Here is a 13680-nt window from a genome sequence, read left to right as displayed (position 1 = left end):
AGATTCTGGAACCCAGAATGGGCAAAGCAAGTAAGGTCAGTAGTTACGCTGTTGTTTTAACAAGATTTATTTCTGTCTAGGTGTGCTACAGTTTAAACAAACTATTCCAGTGACTAAAATAATTTTAACTGCTTCTTTTATTAAAGCATAGACAATTTAACCTTTCATAATATTATTCTCAGGGCTCTAAAATTACCCAGATTTTTTCTATTTGCAGTATTTCTCTATTCAAATCTCACATGAAGCCGAAAAGAACACAAATAGAGAAAATTATTCTACCAGGTATTTTTAAATACAGAAAAATGTTTGATCTCACATTGTAACAGAATAAAACAGTAAATAAGTACACTTGCGGCCTCTTGGACAAAAGACCACAGTATGTCTTTAAATCATCAGCACCTAGCACGACTCTGTAGAAGGTACTTAGCAAATTTGTGTTGACTGATGATAGTACATTTATTTCCCAGTTATTTTAAGTGTGGCCAACAAAAATAAGTAATGTTATTTTCTGTCTCAGTGACTTCTTGAAGCAAAGAAAAAAGGCTACATTTTCAAAAGCGATCAAAAAGAAACAAACTTTCTCATTTTCCCTTCAAAACATTAAAAGGAGTTGTGGTGGGGGCATAGTAACAAATTCTATGCATCCTAAATGTCACAATAAAGATAAGTGACAATATAAGTAACAGTAACCTAAATGACCAACATGGCCTTGTGTTTATCATTTCTCTCATAACTTCAATTACATGTAACTTGTCAAAAATTTCTTTTTTAAAACAGGACACAAAAGAACATTCTTATTGCTGAACAGTCACTTGTTAATACTTTATCTAAAATATATTATAAAAGTCAAAACAGAGTTCTGAACAAGAAGGTAATCAGGAACCTTAAAATGAAAACTAACATTTCATAAAAAGTATCAATATCTGGGAGGAAGACACTCAAGAATATTTGAGTGAACAGGTAGCTCATTGTTCTCTCTTCTAGACTGGTCTAGAAGCCAGCGTGGCATGAGACCAAGCGTCAGGAGACTTGGCCCGGGTCCTGGATCTCCTATGAGGCTCAAGGCCAGACTGTCTTGTGGCCTCAACTTCCTCACTGACAAAAAGAGAGAATGGCACAATTATCTCCAAATTCCATTTTAGCTATAAAAAAATGCTTCCGTCCTCAAATAAAGGGCCATTAGTCTAAAAGATTGGGTTTGAAAACACCAGAATCTTCCATTTGCTTAGTTAAGGCACAATTATTTCCCTAATCTTACACTAAACACTTCACAACTATCGAACAAAGATAGATTACTTTTATTTATCTTTACAACAATTCTGTGAGATAGACTGAGTCTGCAGTTATTACACGCAATAGGCAAATGTCAAATGGAGGCTCAGTGAATGAGGTTATGTGATTTGATTAAAGTCATGCAGCAAAAAAAAAAAAAAAAAGCCTAGAAATCAGATCTGACTCCCAGCTTAGTGCCTATATTTCCAGAAAAGGGCACTTTTAAATCCATAAGAATGACAAATAAATTACATAGCCGTTAGAAAGAAAAAAATATAGTTATTTTTTTAAAATGTCTACATTGTTTCTTTAAATCGAGATGCCATGTGTTAAATTCCCTACTATAATACAATTTTGGTAGGCCTCTATGTCTCAGAATTATTTTCAAGATTTCTGAAATAAGAAAATCCCAGTGGCTTAAACATATTATAAAAATATTACCATATATCAAGGTTTCCCAAATTGATGCATATTCCTTGACAAAAAAAGAATCCATAGCAAAATAAGTTTGGGAGTATTTCAGATTAACAATTCCCCTATATGCTTTTTAGTTTAACATAGCATTTCATAAATTCGTGGATCAATATAATTTCAGACTTAAAAAAAAATACCAATTGACATCTTAAAGCACTTTTATTCCAGTGACCCCATCTTGGGAAATACTTCTGCACATTTTAAAATATAACCATTTGCAAAATAAAATATAAAATTACTATATAATTTAAATAACAAAAAGTTATAGTTGTTCCTTTCTTTCTAAGCATGCATACTTTCAATGTCCTGAAAATGTGAAGTCTCTTACAATTTGTACACTTAATGTGACAGTGTTTCTTTTTATTTTTTTCTTGAAAAGTTACTAATCTAATATTATACTTTATAATCAACAGCAAGCTGGAATAGAGAGCTGTGGTGTATAATCTATATATATATAAAAGCCTAAGCAATCATTGCAACCGAACAGACGACCGAACAGGCTGTGGGGGGGGACTAGGCCAGCAGGGGGTTTAGTGAGGGGCGACCAATCAACTGAGCAGCAGGCTGCATGGGGCAACCAGGCCTGCAGGGGGGCTGTTGGGGGCAACCAGGCAGACATGGGGAGTAGTAAGGGGCGACCAGGCCGGCCAGGGGGTGGGGGGCAGTGAGGGGCAACCAGGCTGGCAGAGGGGGGCAGTTGGGGGCGACCAGGCCGGCATGGGGAGCAGTAAGGGGTGACTAGGAGGGCAGGGGGTGGGGGCAGTTGGGGGTGACCAGGCGATCAGGCAGGCAGGCAGGTGAGCAGTTAGGAGCCAGTGGTCCCAGATTGTGAGAGGGATATCCAATTGCCAGTTTAGGGAGGGTGCAGGCTGGGCTAAGGGGACCACCTTTCTTCCCTCCCCCCCCCCCCGGTGCACAAATTTCATGCACCAGGCCTCTAGTCTTCTAATAATCTTAAAGTGTTCTCTCAGTGACACACATGACATCATATTAAAAGGGTTGTGTTTTTTTATATGTAGTCACAATAAATCAAATACCAGAACTGATACTGAAGAATCTGAAGGACACCACACTAGGATGAAACACTGTGAACATGTACTAGCAATGACAGGACATTGGGGGAAATGTTCATTAGAGAAATAACATCTGAACCATCTTAAACTATTATAGGCATCTGTGATTAACATTGGGAGCAAACAGGTAAAGGGTAAGTCAAATTACTTAATCCTTGAGCCCTAGTTAACCCAATAGTATCCATGGAAATAACTACAAGTTTGATTTTTGCTATTTATAAAATAGTAGACTCTGAGGCAAAGCCTAATTAGTAAATCTGAATTTATCTTGTGCTCTTGATAACACAAGATGAATTTATTGAAGTCTCAGAGGAATGAGATATTTCTAAACCTTCCCCAGACAATTATGAGTTTCCTGATACAAATTAACCAAACACATTTTCATTATACTTTCATCTAATAATGTTTAGCAAATCCAAAAATACTTCCGAATGCTTATGAAAATGTAAGGCAGCTTAGAAACTTGAGCTGTTTTTAGCAACGGTATTTTAAAAATGGTATAACTTACCACTCCAAGCAAAGAGGTATGACTTGTCACTGGCAATAGTGGTAACATGGGAGGCTGAAAAAAGCTATTTTGAGAAAATAAGAGATTGTGGATTCCAGTCTCAAGCCCCACCCTTCTCTCACATATGTGAAATTTAATGCTTATGTAACTTACAAATTCTGTTTAAAAATGAAAGCAATTACAGCAGAATAAGTTATGTATTTCTTTTTAAAGGTACATAGAATAAATAACTTTTTACAAACAGAAGCAGTGTGCCTGGAAGAGTTTGCCTCCCCCCCCCTTCCAGGTACTGTGTTTTCTTTTCTTTTTAATTAAATTTGCTGAGGTAGCATTGCTTAGTAACATGCAAATTCCAGTGTACAACTTTGTAATAAGACATCTGTATACTCACGCTCATCATCGGAAGTCTGGTCTCCTTCCATCACCAAATATCTGACTCCCCTTTATAGAAGGTTTTAGAACTTCAGTTCTTTCTAATCTTTAAATTTTTATGCAAATCTTCCCTCTCTCTTATATCCATTTTAGAGATTAGAAGATAATTCCCATAACAAGGACATAAACAACTCAAAGATACAGAGTACATTTCAAAGCCACTTCCTTGTCCACAAATACATGGACAAGTCATATTTTAAAATAAAGCACAGAATACCACAAAAAGACTCACAAAAAGGTATCACAGTATAGCATGCTTCACCAACCTATAGTTATCCTATTTTCAGCTATGGAGTAAAAGCCACCTTTGGGAAAATGAGTTTAGACTCCAAGTGCTAGATGAAGGAATAATACAAGTCTAAAACCACTTAAGAAATTGTAAGAAACAGCATTATTTGGAAGGTCATTTAAAAAGATGAAATTATTGTCCAGCCGGCATGGCTCAGTGGTTGAGCGGTGACCTATGAACTAGGAGGTCATGGTTCAATTCCCAGTCAGGGCATATGCCCAGGTTGTGCGCTCAATCCCCAGTGTGGGGTGTGCAGGAGGCAGCCAGTCAATGATACTCTCTCATCATTGATGTTTCTATCTCTCTAGCCCTCTCCCTTCCTCTCTGAAATCAATAAAAGGAAAAGAAAAAGATGAAACTATCCCAAATCCATGGCAGAATCTGTCTTTATGAGGAAAATAATCGAGAGCCCTGGAACCATGCTTCACCTTGAGTTCATTTCAATTAAACACTGTGAAATCCGGGTCTGGAAATGCCCTTTAAATGTGGAACTAAGCAGCATTTAATTTAAATGTAAAAAAAAAAAAATCTTAAGTGTATATAATGAAAAAGACTGACATTTAAGCAATTTAAAACTGTATTTCATCAATAGGTGAGCTCCTTTAGGGGAGAATATTAAAATTGCATTGCTATACGTGTGAAGATCATTGTATAATCAATGACATGTCTTGTACCTTGAGAAATAACCATTTCCCACTGATGGGTTCTGTTCAATCAGCCCATATAAATAAATGTAGTCCTGGTCTGTAAGCGATGCCTCCTGGGAACATTTCCTTCAAGTTATCATTCCTTTTATCCAACAGGAGGGCAGAAATGACACCACTCAGTCCTGCAGCCCAGAGCCTTTTCATTTATTTAAATGCTCTAAATATCTAACGTGTTCACTAAAATAGTGGTAGGTAAATAAATTTTAGAGTGGTAAGGAAGATAGCACCATCTATCTTAAAGAAATCCGGTAAGATGTGATATAAATTTCAAGGATTGATCATTTAGCTTCTTGAGAATACAAAAGTCCATCTATCTGTGATTTCTTCCTCTTTTATTTTGGTAATTTCTTTGGGCACTCAATACAATAAATCTAAAAAAAAGTGTTGAGAAAATGAGGTAAAATTCTGATCTCTGAATTTCATTCCCAGTAAAAGCACTTAAAAAACAAAACAAACAGAATAGCTTCTTGGAGACGTAAAAGAAAATGCACTGAAAGTGGTTGTGTGAGGATGGCGCCATTGTGGATAAATTCTTTCATGTCCATACCTTCTAAATTATAACCATATTATCAAGTTATATTTAAACCCAAACAATGAAAGATTGTTGAGAAAGTAAAAGTAAGTTAAAACTAATGATTTCAAATACTTTAACTATCCTGGGTGTATTTTCTATAAGACAAAAGGGGAGTTGTCTATATAGCTTGACAATGTAAACAAATACAAAAATATCTCATAATTATTCCCGTTTTCATTGTCTGTATGAAGAAAGGGAAAGGAATAAAGGAAATGAAAGCCATGAGTACACACTCATAAACCAAAACCACAAGAAAATAATCTAAAACCAGGCTGTAGGAGGCAAGAGAAGAGCAAGAGTCTCTACATGAGAAGTGATTTTGCAACACTAATAGGGTAAACCCACATTCCTGCCACAAGCCTCGTGCTTTCAAACAGGCTACACAGCTGGCGGTCTTGAAAGCTTTCCAAGCAAGGAACCAAGATAGTAAGAGAAATCAGTAGGTCTCAGGACTGGACTGAGCTCTCATCTGATTCTGGTGAAACACTGTGTTGCTGGGGAATAATATAATGGCAGCCAGAAAGTCAGTTAAATAGATGATTACAACTTTTATAGAAAAATCCTAAAGAAACACTGCTTTGAATGTGGGCCCCTTTAGTTAATAACAAGCTGCCCTAAGTATTGAAAAGTACCTGCTTTCTAGGGCGAGTCATCCCCGTAATAAATCACAGGGAGAATGCAGCCCACCTCCAGAAACAGCCTGGATGGACCCCTACAGCAATCCAGGTTGGTGTGAACACTAGGAGTTTAGTTTCCTCTCAAAGCCAAAGCACCATGTGGTTCAAAAGAAAGTCTTACTAGATTTGGAGACTGAACTTGGTTTGCAAGGGCTCCATGGTTGTTTAATGAGCTGTTTTAAAGGCGCTGTTTTCACCAAGCCCTGGGAGTGGGGAGTGTCCCCTGTGAAACTACCTTGACCAACTCCAAGAAGCCAGACACCTTCCTACACATCCCCAAACACTTTGTCTCAATCCCCAAGAACTCTCTAAAGCAGGATTCGGGTTTTATTTTCAGAACTTTCAAGAAATTACTCATCTCAAAGAGATTTGAATAAGTGCCTGTAAACTGACTGCTACACCCAACAGGATGCAGAACAGCATTCCTTACTATGGCGTTGGAAGTTCTCTGTTGTTGTACCAGGAATGCTTTTCCCCCTGGCTAGACTGTAGTTTGTAAATTTGATTTCTAGATAAGTTGTCCTCTGTTGGGGGAAAAGTGAAATGACCAAGTGAATCAATCTATCTTCAAAATGCCAATTATTTACTTTATCACATTTTCTAAATCCAGCACTAAGAAAATCATCATGCTTTCCATAAATCTGGTACATTGAGAAGCTATACTAGCTCAATATTTTTGGTATGGTTCTTACTGAAAGCTGCTTCTTTCAAAAAAGCCATTATGCCTCTAGGCCAGTGATGGCGGACCTTTTGAGCTCGGCGAGTGAGCATTTTGAAAAACCCTAACTTAACTCTGGTGCCGTGTCACATATAGAAATTTTTTGATATTTGCAACCATAGTAAAACAAAGACTTATATTTTGATATTTATTTTGTATATTTAAATGCCATTTAACAAAGAAAAATCAACCAAAAAAATGAGTTTGCGTGTCACCTCTGACACACGTGTCATAGGTTCGCCATCACTGCTCTAGGCCTTAGACAAGACTATTCACATGAGCTCACTGCCATTATAAGTATTTACTGATATTGAAGATAAAAAGTAGTGAGTATAACAAAAATGGCACAAATAAATGTTATAACCTTCATTAATACTTAAAAAACAGTATTCATTCAAAGTACAGAAACTATAAATTTCTAAAAGATGCCAATTATTATATGACTAGAGGCCCGGTGTACAAAATATATGCACTGGGGGGCGGGGGGGTGGCCTCAGGCCAGCCTGCACTCTCTCCAAGACTGGGACCCCTTGGGGGATATCCAACTGCCGGCTTAGGGACCCCTCGCTCCTTACCGCCCGCCTGATCGCTGCTCTGTACCATTTGGCTCACTGCTTTTCAGCACTGCCACAGAGGCGGGAGAGGCTCCCGCCACCGCCACTGCGCTCACCATCTGTGAGCCCGGCTTCTGGCTGAGCGGCACTCCCCTGTGGGAGCACACTGACCACCAGGGGGAAGCTCCTACATGGAGCATCTGCCTCTGGTGGTCAGTGCACATCATAGCAACCGGTCGTTCTGGTCGTTCGGCCATAACAGTTGCTTAGGCTTTTATTATATAGACTAGAGGCCTGGTGCCCAAATTCATGCATGGGTGGGGTCGGGCTGGGACGAATGGAGGGGCCATGGGTGGTTGGTGGCCAGTCCCACCCCCAATCGGGCTGGTGGGGGCTGATTGGAGGCAGAGCCAGATGGGGGGAGGGGGCCATGGGCCGTTGGCTGGCCGGCCCCACCTTCTGGTTGGACTCCTGATCGAAATCCTGGTCGAGGGGACAATTTGCATATTAGGCTTTTATTATATAGGATTATAAGAAATACTGTTAGAGCAATTTGAGCATTTACTAGCTCTAATATTTGGAGTTAAGTACAGTTTTTCCTTTAGTATCCTCATTCCTGAGAGGTATTAAGACATAGTAAAATCCATATAAGTTTTGGAACCCAACAGACCATAATTCAAATACTGAATTCTGCCATTTACCACGTGTACGATCCTGGTAACCTCTCTCTCTGCCTTAGCTCCTTTCTCTATACAATGGGAATGGCATATACCATGTTGAGTTTTTAAGAGAGTAAATTTAAAAAACCAAACACATGTGTAAAGCACATATAGAAGGATCACAGTAAGTACTTGATAATTACAGCAATTACTATAATCACTATTGACATTGCAGAGATAACCAGCTAACTCCTCCTAATAGCCACAGGAGTGAAGGGCTCAGGACCTTCAGAAAGATTTCAAAGAATTTGTCATTTTAAGGATGTGTTGTGACTTGTACTTCTAGGTTCCACAAAGTCCAGGTTGCATCTCTGTCTTTATTTAGGCTGTGTCATAGACTCTTCTACTAGGTACTTGTTTGATATTAGTGAGAGGTGAGCAGATATTCCGTCACCACTTCAAACACTAGGACTGCCAATTACTGAGTCAGATTTAACTAATACGTGAACTACTCAGACTATGCTAAACACTTTGAGAGGCTGTATCAGATATTTCAACAGCTAGTCAGTGAGTATTTATTGAGTCCACAGTATATCCAACCGTGTGCTGGAAATCTGTCACATACATCAATGATCAAGCAAAATCCCTGCCCTCAAAGAGTTTCCTATCTGAAGGAAACACAGTGGAGATAAATGGTGATGGAAAGAGACTTGACTTAGGTGGGGAACACAGAATACCATATACAAATGAGGTATCATAGAATTGTACACCTGAAACTTATATAATCTTATTAACCAATGTCACCCCAATAAATATAAAAAGAGGAATTAAATATTTGTTGATTGAAAACAATAAAAGTAAAATAAGTAAAAGAAACAAAACAAAAAAGAAATGAAAGAAAAATGTAGAAAAATCTAATATTTATTTGTATAACAGCTGGCTAAAAATGGTTATGCAGAATGGTTGGTGGACAGCTGATATTAATTAGAACAGCTTTTTTGAGTCAGTTTTGCTATGTTTTATCTTTTTAAATATATTTTATTGATTTTTTACAGAGAGGAAGGGAGAGGCATAGAGAGATAGAAATATCGATGAGAGAGAAACATCGATCAGCTGCCTCCTACATAACCCCTACTGGGGATTGAGCCTGCAACCAATGTACATGCCCTTGACTGGAATTGAACCCAGGACCCTTCAGTCCGTGGGCCGATGCTCTATCCACTAAGCCGAACGGGTTAGGAGTTTTGCTATGTTTTAAAACAGGATATAATATAAGAGATGACTAACAAGTGAGAGGCAGTTAAATGGACATTGAATGTAGCGACAGTAAGAAAGCACATCAACATAGGACAAAACGTTAACAAAATTATCTGGGTAGGAAAATAATAAAATTAGCTAACTTTGAAAAGGTTATTGATGTTAGGGCAATAGTAGCCTAATCTGGAAATTTAATAAAATTAAAAAATGAGTATTTGATACATTAAGTCCTTTGCTAATTATTCAGCCTGGGGGAGAGGGAATCATTATCTAGGGGTACTTTAGACCAAATTTCTATAAAACAATGTAGAAATCAAATTGATGAATATTGCCTATCAAACTATCATTATCTTTCTGTCATTTGATGTAAACCTATGAGTTTAACTTTTGATTTTCTAGGAAAAAATAAAACCAAAAAAAAGTGTTTAAGTTTAAATAATAATATGCATTTGTACATACAACTATTCAAATATTACATGGCCAATTGACAGTATGCCCAGAGCAATCCTGCCCTTCAGTGAGGATGAACCAGCTTGCTTCCCTGAGCAATGCGAGGTCCCACTTCTCAGGCCCAGACCCTTACTGCACCCGGAAATGGTCCCACATACCACTCTAACCGGCTCTGCATTTGTTTTTTCTCTTCCTCTCCAAATCTGTCTTGCATAATAAAGCATTCCATTTTTCAAGATTAATATGCACATGACTAAGATACACATTCTTAGGGTAAAATATACCAAGCAAGCTAGTGATTATTCCAGTTCAAATTTCTTTACCTTCTCCATCTTATCAATATACATGCTATGTAACTCCAAAGGGATATGCTTGAAAAACTTTGTCAATTTGTGTCCAAAATCCAGTGCAAACTTTCACCCACTTATTCCCTCTGAATTTATCAAGCACCAGGTGCCAGAGGCTACAAAAAAGCTGTTAATATTAATTATCCTTACCCTTATAGGATGTATTCTATAGATTAACAATCTCCAAAAGACAATCGATACCCTTCTTTCTCATTCCAAGAAGAGTCTGCTGTCCCTGGGACTTGCTCCTCAGAGACAGCAGATCTTCTGTTCCCAAACCTGGCCCCATGTCTGGAGCCGCTCTTTCAAAATAAAGTCAGTTCTCCCTTCCTGCTTTTAATGAAGTTATTAGTCACTGCAGATTTGCCCTTAAGACGATAAAATAAACAAATGTTCACTTTGGAAAATAGAGAAAAAGTTTCATAAAAGAGAGAAAAATAATGTTCACCCATACCTATGAAGTTCCTTTTATTAGTTTAGCTAATATTTTCATTTAGTTTATTTCTTTTGTGTGTTTTTCTATCCATATCTTTAACTTGATTTAATAATATAATTCTATATAACAATGGACCACTCTGGCACTTTCCCTTCGCATTATTGTGATGCTGTCGTAAGAGTATAGCATCATTTACTTAACCATTTCTTCCCTGTTAAATAGTACATTTCCATTGTTTCACTGTGTATAGAAACTATATGATGGAAATCTTTGTACATAAATCTTCGTCTGGATATACATCTACTTCCTTGAAACTATCAGGAGTGGCATTCCTGGGTCAAAAAACATGACTGAGTAATTAATTTTAATGCTCCTAATATATGAAGTCAAAGTGATTTTCCGAAAATACTGATTTATACCACAAACCAGTAGTTCATGAAAATGCTGCTTAATAACAACCTAATTAGCAAAGGGCAGACTCTCACTCATTGTACTATTTGATAGGTAGAAATGGCACCTTACTCCAGTTTTCTCTTGTATTTCTTATTTAAGAATTTTTAAATTTAACAATATAATCTACTTTCCCTAGAAGCTAAAGTGAGACTTAGTTCTCTTCCAGAATCTTTGACATGGAGGTCCATGAATTGGTCTAGCATTCTGGTCTTTCTGGCCAAGGCTTCGTCGCCTCAGAGATGGAGGCCATGACCAGCAGCACTGTGAGCAGCAGGCTGCTCTCCCTGAACACGCCTACCCTGGCAGCGGCAGAGACGGCTCAAATGGAGCCACCAGAAAACCAGCCTGTCTACTCTCGACCTCCTCATAATTGGCAAGACAGGCCAAAAACACTGGGTTTAAGGTCCAACAGTTGCACAGAAACTCCAACTATCCTCAGTTCTTCCTATGCCCCATGATACAGGTCAATGCAGTTTACTGTCAAAGTTGCTTAGTACTTATAACACAAACTGTGAGTCTGTGTATATATGAATATAAAGTACATGTATCTCACCTTTAATAATTAAGCTACCACCAGATACATCTAATAAATAACTTATTTACTGTTTATAAAGCACACACATTCTTACCCTTATTATGTTTTCCCACATAATATGAAAGGATGCAGGCATTTCACTATTAGTTCAAAATACTGATAGCACTAAAATTAGTCAAACACATGGAACACTGACCCTTCTGCTCTTGAGAGAGAGAGAGAGAGAGAGAGAGAGAGAGAGAGAGAGAGAGAGAGAGAGAACACACACAAGCGCTGTGATTCCTAGAATTATATAAAGAATTTAAAGAAACTTAAAAATTGCCTGTAACATGGAAGGTTCACAGAAGGATAACTGACAGGTTTTTAATTTCCTATATTTCTTATATAAGATCAATCACCAAGATTGTTGGCTACACCCCCAGTGATCCAATGTTGAAGATTTTCAGCCCAAAAGTTAGTGGAGTGCCCTAGTCCCTTACGCACATCCACTTCTGAACACACCTCAATCAGTGGTGGCTCTAAGCTCTTTTCCCAACCTTAATGATCTTCCAGATACATAAAACATGGAATAGGAGAGAGGTGATGAGATATTTAGCCTTCAGTGGTTTTAAAATTTCAAGTAAGTTTATTAGTACTAGTCCATAAACTCAACACTGACATACAAAAGGCAGAAATGGCCTTTTAAAAAAAAGGCCTCGGCTACTTTACTATGGTTCTAATAAATAACTTATTTACTGGGTTTCTCTAGAGACGGCACTCTCGGACACGACAATCAGTAACTCACTCAGTCCTGTACCAATAGCTCTTTACCAGCAACTAACTCACTTCATTGCCTTTGCTTAAGCTTTCCCTGCCTAACTTCAAAACTTTCCACTCCTATTCAAAGATTACATATATTCTTGCAGCTTGCACAAGGAGATTAATACATTCTGCTTTGTGTCATCTCTTTTCTTACAACACAAAAACACAGGAACAGCCTTCAAATGAACAACAAACCTGCCGTCTATTCATTTGCTTTTTTTCCCTTCTTAATCCTTACCTGAGGATACTTTTTCCATTGGTTTTTTTATAGAGAGTGGAAGGGAGAGAGGGAGGGGAAAGAGAGAGAAACATACATGTGAGACACATCAATGGTTGCCTCCTGCGCACACCTCAATCAGGGCTGGAAAATGAACCCACAAGCCAGGCACGTGCCCTTGACCAAAATGGAACCCAGGACCCTTCGGTCTGTGGGCTGACACTATAACCATTGAGCAACACTGGCCAGGGAAATTCATTTACACTTGAACAGTTAAGTAATATGCCTGAAATGTATTGAGTGAAGTATGCCTGGTAAAAGAATAATGAACAGAACACAAGACTGTAGTATATCTCCTCTCTTCATAAATGCATACCTACATTTACCCCAAAATTCCTACGAAATCTGTACTATATCACAATCCATTCAAATATTCTACAAAGAATACCTAAAAACTTGCTAAGTAGCAAACTGCTATAACTGATATTTTCAAAGACTTTTATTTTAAACAATTCTTCATTACATTCTCTATAATAAAATATATACATATATAAGTCATAGATCGCAACACTGACTGACAAAGTTAACTCAGTGAAAAATCAACCAGTTACACAAGCAACAGTACAATGTGACAATATGAATGCGTTCACAACTAACCAAACACTACAGCCAAAACAAACCTACTAAACTTTGAAAAGAAGTTACCTGGATTTCCAAAGTCATTCTTAATCTTACTAGAGAAAGCAATCATACCATACATAATATGATTAAACAGTGATGTATTACAAGAGTTTAAAAACAGAATGGAAAGACAGACAGACAGGCGAGCGATAGATAGATAGATAGATAGATAGATAGATAGATAGATAGACAGACAGATAGATTTTTTAAAGCTGTGTTACTTACCAAGTGCTCCCAACAGTCCCTAGTCCTTTCGGAGACAGCATTTTTATGAACCAACTACATCCCAGAGACTCAACCCACAGTTCCTGATTTCTATGACACGGGTTGTCATTAACCAACCAAGATCACCAGGAATGCAGTACCAGTGTGGCCACACTTAAATAAACCTTTCATCTCTCTGAGCAAAACAAAAACACTGTGAAACTGGTATGGCAAGTCATACAACTCAACACTATTATACATTAGTTTCAGATGAGACCGCCTGACTAATCAGCGTACCTGAGACTCATACAGGAAAACCAATCACTTGTAACTTGCATGAACTAGCAAAAGCAAGAACTAAT

The 13680-nt window shown here is 37.9% G+C and overlaps 1 protein-coding gene across 13 annotated transcripts in view; it reads right to left on the bottom strand.

Annotated features, from left to right (window-relative positions):
- The window catches only part of NCOA2 (nuclear receptor coactivator 2), a 273087-nt gene that overhangs the window by 183912 nt on the left and 75495 nt on the right, over positions 1-13680 (bottom strand). The window contains exon 1 of one of the 13 annotated variants that reach the window (XM_059672923.1): positions 13340-13466. The exons of the other annotated variants lie outside the window; for them this stretch is intronic. The gene's annotated coding sequence lies outside the window, so the exon portion shown is untranslated. Of the gene's footprint in view, positions 1-13339; positions 13467-13680 lie in introns of those variants that run through there. 13 annotated transcript variants of the gene reach the window in all.

This window comes from Myotis daubentonii, chromosome 17, assembly GCF_963259705.1.
Source record: "Myotis daubentonii chromosome 17, mMyoDau2.1, whole genome shotgun sequence".
NCBI lineage: Eukaryota > Metazoa > Chordata > Mammalia > Chiroptera > Vespertilionidae > Myotis > Myotis daubentonii.
This window is presented reverse-complemented; position numbering and strand designations above follow the sequence as displayed.